Raw genomic sequence first — 14,948 nt, 5'->3', positions numbered from 1 at the left:
AGGCTAATGCTTGCATCAAAAATAAAAGAAACGTTCCTGAGAAATAATCTCAGAGAGGCTGAAATTAGTTTTTCTATTAGAAATTTCCATCTACTACTGTTTTATTTTAAAGCAGTCACAGTATCTCCTTTTACCCTCTATTTTCTCCCTTTTTTCTTTTCTCTTTTCCTGGCACTCCTCTTTTTTTCATTTTTTTTTTTAATCCACAGCTCGCTCTAACATGTAACTGATAGGCGTGAGGTTCATATAGAAAATTGGAACATGTGATGTCCAAGTGTGTCTGACATTAAGCAAAAAAGCAAAGCTCCCTGCAATCAGTCCTCGCTGATTCAAACCACCAAAGAGCATTTTGAATGAGACACAGAAGCACAGGAACAGGAACAGCATGTACCGGGGAACCCGCTTTTCTGGCATAATCTAGCATCGTTTTCTGTGTCTGATCTACCAAGCATGGGACCGTGCTCACAGCCTTCACTGGAAATCTCAGTCCCACAGGTATCTAGGGACACTTTTATCCTCCTACTTCCCCTAGATTTAGTGAAAATCAGCCACCTAAATAGGAGTTAGGCGTCTCAATATTTTGGGGTATAGAACTTGACCCCTAAGTTTGCTCCTGGGTTTCCTAACTGCACGCTATATTTGTATTAGTCTGTTTTGGGGTCTTTTCAGGAGAAAATAAGATCCTGAAACACTAAAGGAAACCCAGTTCTGGGTACAATTAGCTACAGTAGCAACAGTTGTGAGCAACATGAACAGACCCTCCACAGTCCTGTAGCACTGTCCCAGCAGACACTGTACTACTAAACATGCCGCATATATGTACAGGGAAGGTTGGGGAGGAGGCAGTAGGCATCCTGAATATCATACATCATCTTTAAGAAACTGCACTATTGAGCTGGAAATCAGCCTTGCAATACTTCAAGAATGTTAAAAGCAAACACAAAATATAAATCCAGTGTATGTTTCTGCTTCTTTCCAGTTTCTCAGCCCCTAAATTTACATATGGTCATCTATATGCAAGCAGTAATGCTGGGCAAGCACAGTGGGGTGTTTTTGTCCCTGGCCCATATGTTCACTTGCATTATCAGACCTTAGGTAGAGTCAGTCCCCCAACATCAAAAAAAGGACTTTGTTATTTGCTACACAAAGGGCTTGGGGTTCTTCACTGATCTCAGGCTCGATGTAGGAGCTCCCTCCATTCTTACTGGGTTTTTTGCATTAACAGGGAAAAAAAATGTTTCTGTGCATTACCCTGACATGAGCTGCCTTGGGAGTCACAGCTCAAGATCTGTGCCATTCCCTACATGGCTGTGCCCCACATGCACAGCCTGGAAGAACAGCAGTGAGAAAACCAAATGGAACTTTGGAAAAACATAACGACTCTTTTTTCAAACTTAAACAAAGTAATGAGAAGCACTGCAGGAGAAAGCACGGGAGGACTTATCAGCCTGTTTTGCTCTTCCTTTTAATGTAAGCAGCTTTATCACTAATTACCCTTTACTGCAGTTGCTGAACTTGCTAGCAAGACTAATATACTGCATTTAACAGAACTCTACCCAGGCTTTGCAAAGCACTTAGTTTATGTGTGTGTGTGTGCATATGTGCACATGCATCACTGCACATTGCCTTGCATGTGTTGTGAAATTAAAAGTCCAATATCTGTGTGCAAGAGAGAAGGAAAAAGATACAATTAATACATTCTTTCCTTTTATATTGCAATAAAAGACAAACTCAATTAACAGTCTCAGGCAATGTAAAGAGAAATTAATTCAGGATGCACCTCAAAACACTGAGGCATTTTAGGGGACTAGGGAGGAGTCCAGTGCAAATCTGTGCTATTTTGACCAGCATTTGAAATGTAAAGGCCCAATATTGCTGAATACCTGCCTGGGGGGCTATATTTCCTGAGGACAAAGGTTGTTGAATTCTTCATAAAATCCAAATTTTCCTTCATACCAAACTTGGAGCTGAGTTCCTTGCATGGTTTGCATCCACTGTGGGAGCTTGGCGGGCTCAGAACCGCAGCTTTGATTGTGAGAAATTTGGCTTCTATGCATGAAAACACATGCATTTAAAAAGCTCTTTGAAAGATATCAGCCTGAGTGACCTGCCCAAGATTATATATAACGCGTTGGTGACAGAGTCGGGATTGAACTATCTTGCTACAGTGCTGCTTTATTCACACAGCGTTGTTGCATCTCAAAACAGCCACTGCTCCTGGTCTTCTGCTACCTTCCACTTATTATCACAGCTTCCTTAGAGACACATCTGTCCTTTGCTCCGTAAACCATAATATACCTAGAGTCTTTTATTCACTATCCATCACCATGCAGTTTTATTACAGATCCCTGAATTATCCAGCCCAGTCTACAGCCTGATTATTCCTGCCAGCGATTCTCCTTTTCATCCCTCCCCTTGTCTTGCAGTCTCGGTAGCATTTTAAGTCTTCCAGGTACTTGAAATGCAGGGGAAATCCTCATTCTCTGGGGTAAATCCAGCAGAATTTCACCAAGGACAGTCTACTGGGCTCTCTCTCGATCACTCTCTGCTTTTATTTTATTTTTTTTTTTAATGCAGATGGCTGGAAATCAGATGTTGGCCGTGGTCTCTGCAGTCACATTTGAACCAATCCTTTAAGAGTACTAACTCACAACTGCCGTTTTAAGGCTCTGATCTCCATGCTTGCTGTCTATAAATTTTTATTCTCCTCCCTTCTCTGCTCCCTCCATCAGAAATCAATCTCCCAATAGTGCTGGTAAATTGCAATCCTACCCAATAGCTACTTTTAATGCAAGCATCTCTCTCATGCATTTTGCAGGACAAAAGTTCCCTTGTCCATCCTTTCCCTTTCCACTAAGTCTATAAGCACAGTAACCAGCACACCTACACAACACCTCATCAGGAGATTTGCTCGTCACATCTCCTTCTCTCTTATTTGCTATCCAGAAAGCAAAGGAATCATTTGTTCCGATGTGACAACTTGTCTCAGCATTCACACTTGCATTGCCACTGAACTTCGTGTTCCTACTTGCCAGCTCTCTCCTCCTTCCCTCCCTCCAAGCCCCCACTCGCACGTCTCTGTCAGACGTGTATTCCATCCAGAGCACGTGCTTTCCTTGCAGTCAGCAGCTTTCCATCCTTCCCACTTGCATGATGGAAGCTCTGCTTTGCTACTGATCTCAGCTGACTACACAAGGGTGGTCTCCTTTTCGGGTACACGGCTGTGCATATGGTCAAGTGGCCTTCCAGAAATTTCTCCTGTCAAAGCTGAACACCCTGTGTGTACATATTTGTCACTATGGGCAAGGCAGATCAACATGACAGCCTGTTCTCCCTTTGACCAAACATGCCTTTGGCAATTGGGGAAAAAAAGGCTGGTGTGAAAGGGAGAGCGCAAAGAAAGGTAGCTTTCTTCTTTCTCCCACCAACATGACCCAAGTGATGCATGGCTTGCTGGGCAAAATACAGGACTGTGCCAGGCACAGCATGGGCAACACGGCCCTTCACCTGGGGAGAGAGGCTTCAGGAGCATTTGGTGCATGGCCCTGAGGCAGTACAGAGTAAGCACAGAGCCAGCTCTGAGATGGGGGCAGAGGTAAGAGAACACTAATAGATTCCTCACCAACCTCCTCTCTCTGCCCTGTCACTCCAGCCAAAGTAATTTGGTTAAATCTCAGGATATAGCAAGTCATTTTGTCTCTGCCACAGTCTTTCTCTGTAAGCTTGGGCAAATTCTCTATGGTGACATCTTACAAACACCTTGGAGGCTGATTTTCAACTGTCCAGCATGTCCTGCTGTGATATTTAAGGCCTTGTTTTCTAAAAAAGTTACCTTCTCACTGACGACTTACAAAATCTGTCAAGGCCAAACCCAAACTCCTATTCATGCCAACTGAAATGTTTCCACTGACTCTAATAGGATTTGAATTGATCCCCCAGCCTTCTGCTGTGCTTTTCTCGGCATGGAGCAGAAGTGACGCACTGGCTTTCTTGTCTCCTCGTCCGTCTAGACCGCGGGCCCTGCAGGGCAGGGAGCAGAGCATGCATTTGTACAGCACCTAGCACCATGGAGCCCTGTTCCCATCTGGGCTCTGCACCACTCTGCAGATCAACGCAGCAACACAGGAAACTGAAATGTGCAGCTCATGGTCACTGCAGCTGCTTGCAAGCCACCCATTTTATGTCCCACCACAGTATCTCCTAAAATCAGTGAAATTAACTTTTGTGGGAATTGACACATAGGAACAGATTGTTGGATTGATATTCTGTCTGGCACTGATGAAAACCTTTTTGTGATACCCTAATCCGACACCCACAGAAGCAATTTGTAAATCTCTTGCTGATTTAGTTTACAGCAAGATTGACCATATACATTCATATTACTTGGCCAACCATATTATGTTCATTTTATGCAAAGAGGTAATGTCCTTCTCGACCCCACAAGATCGTCAAATTATGCTTTGAAGCATGAGCTATGACTACCGTTGCCCTAGATTGCTTAGCTGCAAATGCTATTAATTACTACAAAGTTACGTGGCTCTTTACACTTCAAATCTATCCCGACTTTCATCTCAATGACATCCAGCAGCAGGGAATTGTTTAGCTGAAAAAAGGACTATTTCCATTTAATTTTCTTTAAAAGTTGTTCCCTTTAATTTCAATGTGCTCCCTTGTTCTTGTATCATCAAAGTCATAAAATGGTTCCGATTACTTTTTATTCTAACCTTCTTATACTTTCATACTGGAACCTAAGTGTCCCTCTTACTCCGAACTTTATCAGATTAAATAAACCATCCTTTCCAGTCGCCCTTTATTTCACTTGTTAATATTTGCAAAGTAATTTAAAATATATTAACATGCTGCAATTATAATATCACTTCTGTTTTCTGTTATTCCTTTTAATGTCTCCAGTACCCATCTAATTTGCTATCAATCTCCATTGATTCTCCCTCTGATCATATATTAGTCTTTATAATATCCTGGGGAATATTTCTTCCACCTTCCTGGCCAACATTTTGGAATAAAGAAACTGAACTCCAGCAGATCATAAACATGATTCACTGTGATTGCCCTGGGTGGGTCAGCAACACCTGAGCACGTGCTTAAAAACAAATTTATACTTGATATTCCTTGAGCAATATTTAAGCACTCAATTAAGTACTCTGTAGAAGTGGGGCCTGAATACCATGGAAACAAGGGGTATGATTTGATGTCTTCCCCGTCACAAATAGAGCAGAGATGGAAAACAGGGAATGATTATTCACTCTTTCTCATCCTATAAAAGCTAGAGGGACTCAAGGAAGTTATGTGGTAGCAGATCTGGAAAAAAAAGCACCCAAAACACACAGCTTATAACTAATTGCATTATTACAGGATATTGTGAAAACCTAAATCATAAAAGGACTCAAGAGGAATTAGTCACACTCACAAGATTTAGGGCTCCCAGTGACACTGCACATGACAGTCCTGAGACAACTACTGACTTCGGATGTCTCTAATCAGTTACAAGGTTATCTCAAGAGCAATATCACTCGTACATGCCTTTCTCATTCCCTCAGTGTCTGTTACTGACCATGGTAGGACAAAGGGTCAGAGCTAAATGGACCTTTCACCTTGCCCAGTGACTAGGTGTGTAACAGCTACCCTATCATCTCGTCTCAATGTCTTGATTCAAGGGACTTCCATTGGCCTCAGATTCTTTTTCTTTTTTTTCTTGTCAGATCCTGCATAATTTTTCTCATTCTGCAGAGCAGAATATTCCTCCAGTTTCAATAGCCTATGCTTGTTCCTACTGTTTTGACAAGACCATTTTTCATTTTCATCTTAATGAGGTCCAGTCTAGTTCCATCTCTGCCATGTAGCACTCCTTCCTCCATTTCACTAGCAAATACTCCAAGCAACTCTGATCTAGTCCTGATCACTGCCTTTCTCCACTATTAACTCTTCTTTCTTGAGATTTTACTGTAAGATGATCGATATGCATGTATCTCCAAGTGAACAAAAAGAATTTATCAAAACCCTTACAAGAACTCAAATTACAGCTCTTTAAGTCCCTTTAAAGCCAGCACCTTATGAATACTGCGGGAGAACTCTATCCGGGGGCTTTTCTCTTTAGTGAAAGATGTTGGTTGGACTTCGCTATTACTTGGCCTAAAATGTGCATACAACAACTCCTCTCATTTTCTGATATTTTCCAGTTCTCTTTTAGGAGAATGAGAAGGACAGATAAACACATGATCAACACAACAAAGCTTGGAGTTGTTCTTTGCAGACGCAACTCAGAATTTGGACGACATGACATAAGCAATTCTAGCAACAGCTGCCGGTCTAAAGGCTACTTTATATGTGTCCTCATTGCTCTTTTATCTCCCTTCTCAATTGTAGCACAAACATTATGCTACCTTTGATATTTATCTCCTTAGATTTTTTCAATATTTCTCAAGCATTCTTCAGCCTCATCTTATATCGCCTAAACTCTCTTTGCTCCCTCAAATCACATCTTTGATTTTGTCTGCAAATTCCTCCCCAGCACATAGCGGTGCCAGGAACATCTGGAATAACTCTATCCTACTCGTATGATAAGCAAGGACATGGTCTCGGCCAGGAGGGACCCATAACCACATATGTACCCCAGCATATGTCTGAGGGCTTCACTTACCCGCTCACCATCTGTACCTGCCTGGAGAGCAGTCACACGCCAAAAGCAGCCGGGCTGCTCCAGTACTCATAATCTGCCTCTCTGCTGTTAATTCCACTGATCTCAGAAGTCCAGCTGGATTCACACCTGCTTTTCCCAGTTCTCCTACATATCCTGAAAAGTCAGCATTCTCCCTCGCATCACAGTTTAGTTCAGTTCCTTCCATTCTCTCTCAGTTATTTTTAGTTTCCCTGTACTTTTCTGACTATCACTCTCAGCTGCTAAACAAGCTTCCTTTATTTATTCTTCTGGTCCTGGCTATCAAACCAACAATGTATTGCCTGCACAAGCCAACGGCTTAAAACTCACCCTCCTCATTTTCCACCCCGTATAGCAAGGTAGCATCCACAATTGCAAGGATAAATTATCGCAAAGGTCTCCAATGTTTGCAGTGTGTCTGACAAGCTCATACACAGCTCCAGCAGGGTAAAAAGACAGCTAAATGGGATGAATTGTGCCGACTCAGGACTTCTGGCCAAAACTGCATCCAAAATCATAACAGACGCAGCAGAATCTAGAGTGCAGGCCAGACTCTAAATCACACTCTAAATCAAACCCTAAGAAAGAGATCCTCACTCACCATGAAGCCAGTTAACTCCCTGGCTTCAGCAAGCTGTGATGATTTACAACTAGTGGTTCTAGGCTCTTTACACGAATTCTCTTTGTGACACATTTTGGCTAAAATATGCATCAAAATAAAAGCCTGAACTATAATAAGAGTGCTGTAAGCCTCCAGGCTCTATTTTCTATAAACCCCATGTGAAAGAGCTCACTTTGTTTCAGGAGAACCACTAGACAAGTCCCAAGCAGTGCCAGTGCTCCTGGTACGTGCGTTTCTATCACCAATGCAAACCATGTACACCAATGGTACGTGTCTGGCACAGGCTCTTCACGTTGAAGGCCACTATTCAAAGCTGCTTTCGATGTTTTGCTCCGATCAGTGGCTGCTGCTCCAACTCACTGTTCCCATTTGCCAGGCAAGGGGTATTTCATCAGCAATGAAACTAGTTGGTTTTTTCTCCCTAAAAATGGGAAGGAGGAATTGTGTGTATGAAAGCCCCAGTATTGGGGCCTGCTGTAGCAACACATAGGGATGGACTGTCAGCCGAGCCATGAGTGCCTCGGTGCCACCAGCAGTGCTACTCGGACCAGCGCTGTTCTCGGAGCTCTCCTGCAGCAGACACAGCAGTGGCATTGTGCAGCTAAGCTCTGTCAGCTGTGCCTTGTAGGCAACAGTAAAATGGATGTAGAGCACATGACTCCAGGAGAACAAATAGCAAAAATAAATAAGCTTCTTTCTCTCTCTCCTGTGACGCTGCTTGCAGGCCCTTCCTGCCTCAAGGCTGCACACAAACAGCTCCCTGAGCAGGGAGAGCTGCAGAGGTGTAGGTGCGTTGTATTAAAATCCCCCACCCAAGGGAATCCTGGGTCTGACACCTCACCGCTTTTCAACGCGACATGTTTATGCCCAGTTTATGCCACCTTCACTTAGGATCTAACCCAGCATCCCTGAAGTAAACTTGAGTCTTTTGATTGTCTTCACTTGTCACTAAATCAGCTGCTCCTCTGAGTTTTGTCATTTCTCCTGTCCTTCCCTCCCACTAGCCGTGTCTCTTCTTTGCCTTAGCATACTGTGTCAGCAATAGCTGTTTTATGCCTGTCCTCCAAACCCTACTGAAAACCATTAGATTCGTCTGCCCAGCTCTGCCCACATCTTTCTCACTTTCTTTCAATAGGGAAACCCAGTAGATTTAGCCAATTTTCTTCCCCCATGCCTCTATGTCACTATTTTTTTCCCTGTCTGCACCAATTATAAGCTGCAGCCCTCTCTGACCAAGCTTAGCTCACAGCAGGCCTGTGGGATATGGCAGTGCAGAGTCTGCACTGGGAGCATGAAGAAGACCTTCCCGCACCCCAAAACACTCCGGGAAGCCTGGCAGAGCTGGGGGAAGCTGCTGTGCCCTGACTCAGCTCAGCACTATCCCAAAGCCCGGCATGATGCTCCGGGCGGCAGCCATCTTTCAGGCAAGAGGAAGAACTGCAGGATCAGATCATGGTCCACGAGTCTGTTTAAAAGCCAAATCTTTCTGAGCACAGATGTTGTCCCTTTGTGGAAAACCTCTCCGCATGGCCTAGAAGGAAATGGGCCAAGGTCCTTACGGTTGTTAAAATCTCGTGATACTTTTGCATGAGAGATGGTGTAAATCAAACCACAAGGCAAAAGCTACCTAACTCCGAGTAATTTATATTCTGCCTTGCTAAGTTCATCTCTGCACTTTCAATGCATGAAGTGATTTTTCACTTCCCCTGTAGTATTTTCTGGCACGGAAAAGCTGCTGGGCTCTGTCCCAGAAGTGGCTGCGTTTCATCACCAGGCAAAAGATTCCTGCGTGTGCAGGGCCAGATCCTCACCGTAGCTCCGGCTGACTTGCACTGGGGAAGGATTCGGCTCAAACCCATTCAGCTGCACCTGGGCTCCTCGGAGAAGAGAGCCCTGTTGTTATTTATCGTTCCTCCTCCTCCTCCCCACAACGCCACGTTATTATTAGCGCTTGGCTCGGGCTCCGCGAGGCCGCGGGAGACGCCGCTCCGCGCTCCGCAGCCCCTCTCCGCTCCGCGCTCCACGCGCGGCCCCGCGCCGCGCTGCGTGGAGCCACAGCGCCCCCTCCTGGGCCACGGCGACGCCGCGGGCCCCGCGGAGCGGCTCCGCGCGGGCGCCGCGCTGCGCGGGGCTCCCCCTGCGTGGGCAAGGGGACACGCACGGAGCAATTTGATATCACATTTAAATACATCGGGATTTGAAACCTCGGGTCTATTTTGGGGCTCTTTGCTGTCCTTTCTCATCTTTTGCATTTTTTTTTCTCTCCTGCCTTCTTAACGCCTCTGCATCAGCGGTAAACATGCCGCATCCGCCAGAGCCCTGCATGGACTCTAGAAAGCCACATCGATTTCTGGAGGCGGGCTGGGAGACCTGTGCAAACACACTGGCCCTTGACTGGAGCTGGTTTCTGCAGTGTTTTCTCAAATAATGCATGAAGAGAAGGCAACGGGACATTTGCTTGAGCAAAGATAGGAGGATTTGCCTTTAAAACATTTCTGTTACGCAGAAAACAACAATTACCACTCCCTGGCAAACCTATTCCCAGTGCAGCATTCAGCCCTGGCCTCACACTTGCTTCCAGGGTAGTAAACAGTGGACGTGAGGAGGGAACATGAATTTACTTCCCAACATTTCTTTGGGGAAACCTTTTCACATATAGGAAGACAATCTTTGCATGTTCTTCCACTCCAAAGTTTTAACAGGAGCCTCGGTTGGCCTTGTTCCAGCCTTGCTCTGTGGGGACTACCCAAGCTCCTAACTAGGCCTATAGAAAGAGGAAAGGGGAGGAAGGTCAAAGGAGAATGTTGATTAAATGAATCTTACACCAGTGACATCATCTTCCCGAAGCTTACTACACCAGGAGTCCATTTCTGATCAGAGAAGCTTGCAAAGGCATGGGAGAATTTGTGCTCTAGGAATGGAAGAGTTTTCACTCTGAATCTGGATGGGACTGAAGTGGAGCCTTTAAACATGCTTGTTTTATCTGCTGCTGCATATGTATTTTTTGCATGCATGCACACACACATATGCATATTAATATAGAGAAAAAACCATCTAACTAGTAGAGTTCATTCTCACAGTCTCCATCTCTTGATCAGGGAGTGACAGGTGTGGGACTGCTACCTCTCTCCTAACATCTATGGCTCCATCCCTCCAGCTGCTGCTCATCTGCCTTTTCTGGAATCGAGTCATTACTGAGTCCTGGGAATGTACAAAGAGCAGTAAAACAGACGTAGACACATGAAATGTTGAGCGCATTTTCTGCTGAGTGGCAAACGGCTTGGGAGTCAGGCGAACCCCAAATCATTGCAATGGAGAACTCAACACAATGAAGACTATGCTGAAAGAACAAACTCCCTGTCAAAAGATCCATGGAGAACATCGTGTGTTTCTGTTCATGCGAAGCTCTGTGTGTTTGATTCATGTAATGAGAATGCCAATGCAGTCCTGCACTTACGGCGTGTGCTGGCGTGCAGAGCAAGACGGTGTCTGTGCATGTGTGTACAGAAACGGGTTGTGTAGGAGTTAGCATCTGCATGAGAGAATGAGACCAAGATGCATGTTTTTTAGCATGTGTTTAAGATGTGTTCAAGCATCTTGTGCTTAAATGGGGTGGACTGTGAGTTCAGCAACATGTGCATTTTGTGTGCTTGGCATGTACATGCATGTGAGAGAGACTGGGACTGCTTGTCTGTGTGGTGAGTGGGAGGGAGAGAGCCTGGGTTTGTCTGTCTATCACTTACTAGTAGACCCGATTAATCTTTTTTTTTCCTTACTAAGGAATAAAGAATAAAATCCTGAGACATTTCTTGCACCCAAGCCTGATCTCCTCTTTACTCACCACCTCCTTCTCTCACTAACCCCAAATACTTCTCTACAACTCTCAGGAAAGCAGCTTAACTGCCATTAACAAATTATTATTATGCATCCAGATGAGTAGCCGGGGTAAGACAGGAAGGATCCTCTGTCCTGCCTAATGCAGATGTCAATCACAAGGCTAAAACCATACGTTAATACTGCCAGCATTTCGTCTGCAGCTTGCTTCCTTCCCTCAGAGGAGACTGCATCTAAGGACTGACACCTCCCCCCCGCCTACTCCCAAGTAAACGCACAGAGGGACCCTTCAAAGCCAAACCACATGCTCATGCCTACCGCCTTCCTCTCCTCCGATCATTCAGGGGTCTTTACACCAAAGCTGCGCTGGACCTCAGGAATGATGTCATGATGTGGAACTGCCCTCTCCCCTTTGTCCCTCTATGATCTGGGAAAGGCAAAGTTATGCTCTGCACTCAACCTAGCAAGAAGCATCGTGGGCTGAGCTGGGGGAATTAATCTCCTCAGCTGTAGGATTCAGGGCCCCCATTGCAGCCTCCCGTGGCTCTGTGCCACGGTCTCCCATCGCCTCCTAGAAGTAGAGGCAACCAGCCCACCGTGGGCTTCAAGGCGACAGACTTTCCTTTTTCTTCACAATTTGCTTGTCACTTGCAAAAAAAAAACGTAGCAGCAGATTAAGCGGAGATGACACCATCTCCTTGGGGACAGTTACCCTCGCTGGGAAGTATCGATACTCCATACAGATGGAGCCTGGCTCTCTCCCATCACCCTCTCCAGCCCTGCCAGCCCAGCGGAGCTGATACCCATTGCTGGGCAGCCTCGGGGGCTGCGTGCTTCCTGCAGGGGAACCAGTGGTCCCAGTGCTCCCAGAGCCGAGCTCGGCGCACACCGAGCCACTAAGGGGGATACAGGACTTGGGCCCGCGGAACTCTGCGCCGCGCGGGGCCGGGGCTGGAGGCTGCAGCCCCCGCAGTGCCGGGCAGGGGCAGCGCTGCCGCCGCAGCGCGCGGCGGAGCTCGCCTTACCTGATGCTAATGTCCCTCTCTGGCGGAGAGCTGCTCGGCCGTGGCTTTTATTCGGCTCGGTAGGAACTTGTGGGAGAGCTTCTCTGTCCAGCTTGCATACTGAGTGCAGGGCTGATAATGCAGGCGTGAAAATCCTGGGGCTCTAGCAGTCCTTTTCATGCTCAGACAGAAAATCCCCCTCCTTGATCCAGATCGTGGGCATTAAGGGCAGAGGCAAAGAGAAAAAAAAAAAAAAAAGATATATTTTCCTTCCTTTCTTTTGCTTTTTTTTCTTTTTTTTTTTTTTAAAAATCTTATCGTCCCCCCCCCTCCCTTACTCCTGTACCCCCCCTCTCCTCTGCTGCTCAGTTCATAGCCATCGGGGGAAGGAGCAGAGGCAGCAGGGAGAATGGAGAGGGGGTTAGAAATAAAAATGAAAAGGGCTCCGGGAGGGAAGAGAGAGGCTGGGCTTGCCACGGCGGGAGGGGCTTGGAGCAGTCTGGAGAGGATGAATGGGGAAGCGGCGAGCAGGGAGGAGCCCGAGCTGGGCCATTTTATTCTAAGAAGTGTTTTGTACATAATTAGGAAACAGGGAGGGACGATGAGGGGGGAGCAAAAAGGAGGAACTTAAGCTCCGGCCAGACGGAGCCTTGGTCGTGGGAAGGGAAGATGAGAAAGGGCAGGTCTGACCGGACGGGGTGGGAGTGCGTGGGGGGAATTAAACGTGCCTGACCCTCTGATTCGGGGGGGAGGCAGCAGTGAGGCTGCTTGCGATGAGAGGCACCCCCACCCCAGCGGGGCTCGGCCGTGGGAGGGGGCGCCCGCCCCGCCGAGGCGCCGGGAGGTGGAAGCGGGACCCCCCGGTGCGGGCGCTGCAGCACCACGGACAGCGCCGGGGAGGCCGGGCCGGGCCGGGCCGGGCCTCCACCGAGGCTGCTGCCTCCCTTCAGAGCAGCCCTCCTCGCGGCTGCTCCCTCCGCCAGCTCAGCCCTGCCTCTTTGGGCAGCGTTCCGCAATAGCAGCCGACGGGGAAGGCAGCTGGGTCGTGCTCGAAATAGGCTGGAAAGCGAGAGAGCCGAGCGGCATTTGGAGGCACAGGCTGCAGTGCTGGGGCCTGCTGGAGGAGTGAGGCCTCTTCCCCATCCCCAGCTGGTCTCTGGCTCAGAGTAGCAGCCGGCAGCTTTGCAAGTGCCTAAGCACTTCAAAAAAAATATTTAAGGAAGGTCAGGGAGGAACAAGTTAGAGATAGGGTAGCCTCAAGGGCATTGCCCATCCAGACAAATCTTAGTATCTCCGCAAAGGCAAAGCAGTGCAGGAAGAGCATTTAGAAACCTGAGCTTTGTGTGAGGTTTCTAGGCAATGACTCCTGAGAAAAGTCACTGGTTGTGCTCTGCTGCTAATAAAATAAAATAATAAAAATAAAACCATATTGTGCAACGCATGTCAGGCAAGGAGGGCAATGAGAGAGGTTCTCTTTCCACCTGTCTTTTCTAGCCTTCAAGGACAGTCTGTTCTCTCCTTCTTTGATTCCATTCCCCGTGGCTACAGTATATTGTCTTAAGCTAAATCTTCAGCAAATCTTTCCTAAGCAGAATTAGAAGCTGTTTGGTTAAACTCCAGGCTGTTCTGATAGGGTTGAAGCTTAGCTTATCTCAGTTACAGAGTACTGAAAGCTCCCGAGTTTTACTTTTTCCAAGTGACTGTTCAGCCACAAAGCACATTTGCTGGTAAACCACCCCTGATTCTGTCATTTTGGCTCATATAAAAGGCTAGAATGATTTTCACAGATTTCCCTGCTACAAGGCCCCAGCAGAATGACTCCAGCACATGCATACACACAGAGTCTGTGGTATCAGGTCTAATACAGCCCATATATCTGCAAAGCACTGTTTAATCAAATAAATAGTGCTTACGGTTATCACTATAGTGTTATCTCATTGTTGCTCTTAGCATTTACAGAAATGGAGGGGGGAATTCTCCTATTTTAGATGAGATTGTTCCAAATCAAAGCAAAGGCCCCATAGACTACCTGGGATTTATTGATTCAACTAATGTAACAATATTAGGTGTCTTTCCCCTCTGCATCAGGGGAAGTTAGGGATGATTGGGCTAGCAGGATCTAGGACAAGTCAACCTGATATTTTATGTTCCTGTGAAGGAGTGAGAGAAAACATAAGTGAGCTGACACTAAGGAATGCAGGTTTTCAAGAACTCAAAGGTGTCACAGGGCCTAGAGAACAAATAAATTATTCTTTACAAAATAACACCTTCTTCCAGAAAGCAAAAGTCAACAACTCTTGGTACCAATGTCCTGCCTGGAAAAGAGAATTGCTTCTAATATTCTAAAGACTGTTAGGGGCAAACACGAAACAAAGTGAAGAGAGAAGTTTATCCCATCATTTTTCCTCTCCCCAAATATTCTCTCTCCCCCTCCAGCTCATATACACACTACTACTGCCTTTTTTTTTTTTTTTTCCCCAAAAAGCTTTTACTGTGTCTATATCAAAAGAGGATTATTTGGTGCATTGAGTATTCAACATGTTCTCTTACAGCATTGTTGTGTTCAATGAGCTTTGCTCATCTGAATGGACACTCACTGCATAGTCCACTGGTTTAATTTGCTGCTTTGGAAACCTAAGCAGGTTACAGCATATTTAGCTGTGTGTCTGTTCTTATGTGTCAAAGATAAGGTTTCTGGATGCCATTTTTAAAAACAAAATTATTTCACTCCAGTAGCTTTCTCTTTTCAATGGCCTCTTCTTTTTAGTCTGGAATATTTCAGCTCACCTTCTCTCTGCAATGAAAAAGGTCC

General features: G+C 46.2%; 1 protein-coding gene across 1 annotated transcript in view; it reads right to left on the bottom strand.

Moving 5' to 3' along the window:
• Positions 1-12,589, bottom strand: part of BRINP1 (BMP/retinoic acid inducible neural specific 1) — an 84,853-nt gene extending 72,264 nt beyond the window's left edge. Inside the window, exon 1 of the mRNA XM_088527957.1 lies at positions 12,158-12,589. The gene's annotated coding sequence lies outside the window, so the exon portion shown is untranslated. The remainder of the gene's footprint in view (positions 1-12,157) is intronic.
• Positions 12,590-14,948: the final 2,359 nt, after the last annotated feature.

The sequence above is a fragment of the Tinamus guttatus genome, unplaced genomic scaffold, assembly GCF_059628265.1.
Source record: "Tinamus guttatus ecotype Peru unplaced genomic scaffold, ASM5962826v1 Tinamus_guttatus_pri_ptg000297l, whole genome shotgun sequence".
NCBI classification, from domain to species: Eukaryota; Metazoa; Chordata; class Aves; order Tinamiformes; family Tinamidae; genus Tinamus; species Tinamus guttatus.
The sequence above is the reverse complement of the archived record's forward strand: the minus strand, read 5'-3'. Positions and strand labels throughout refer to the sequence as shown.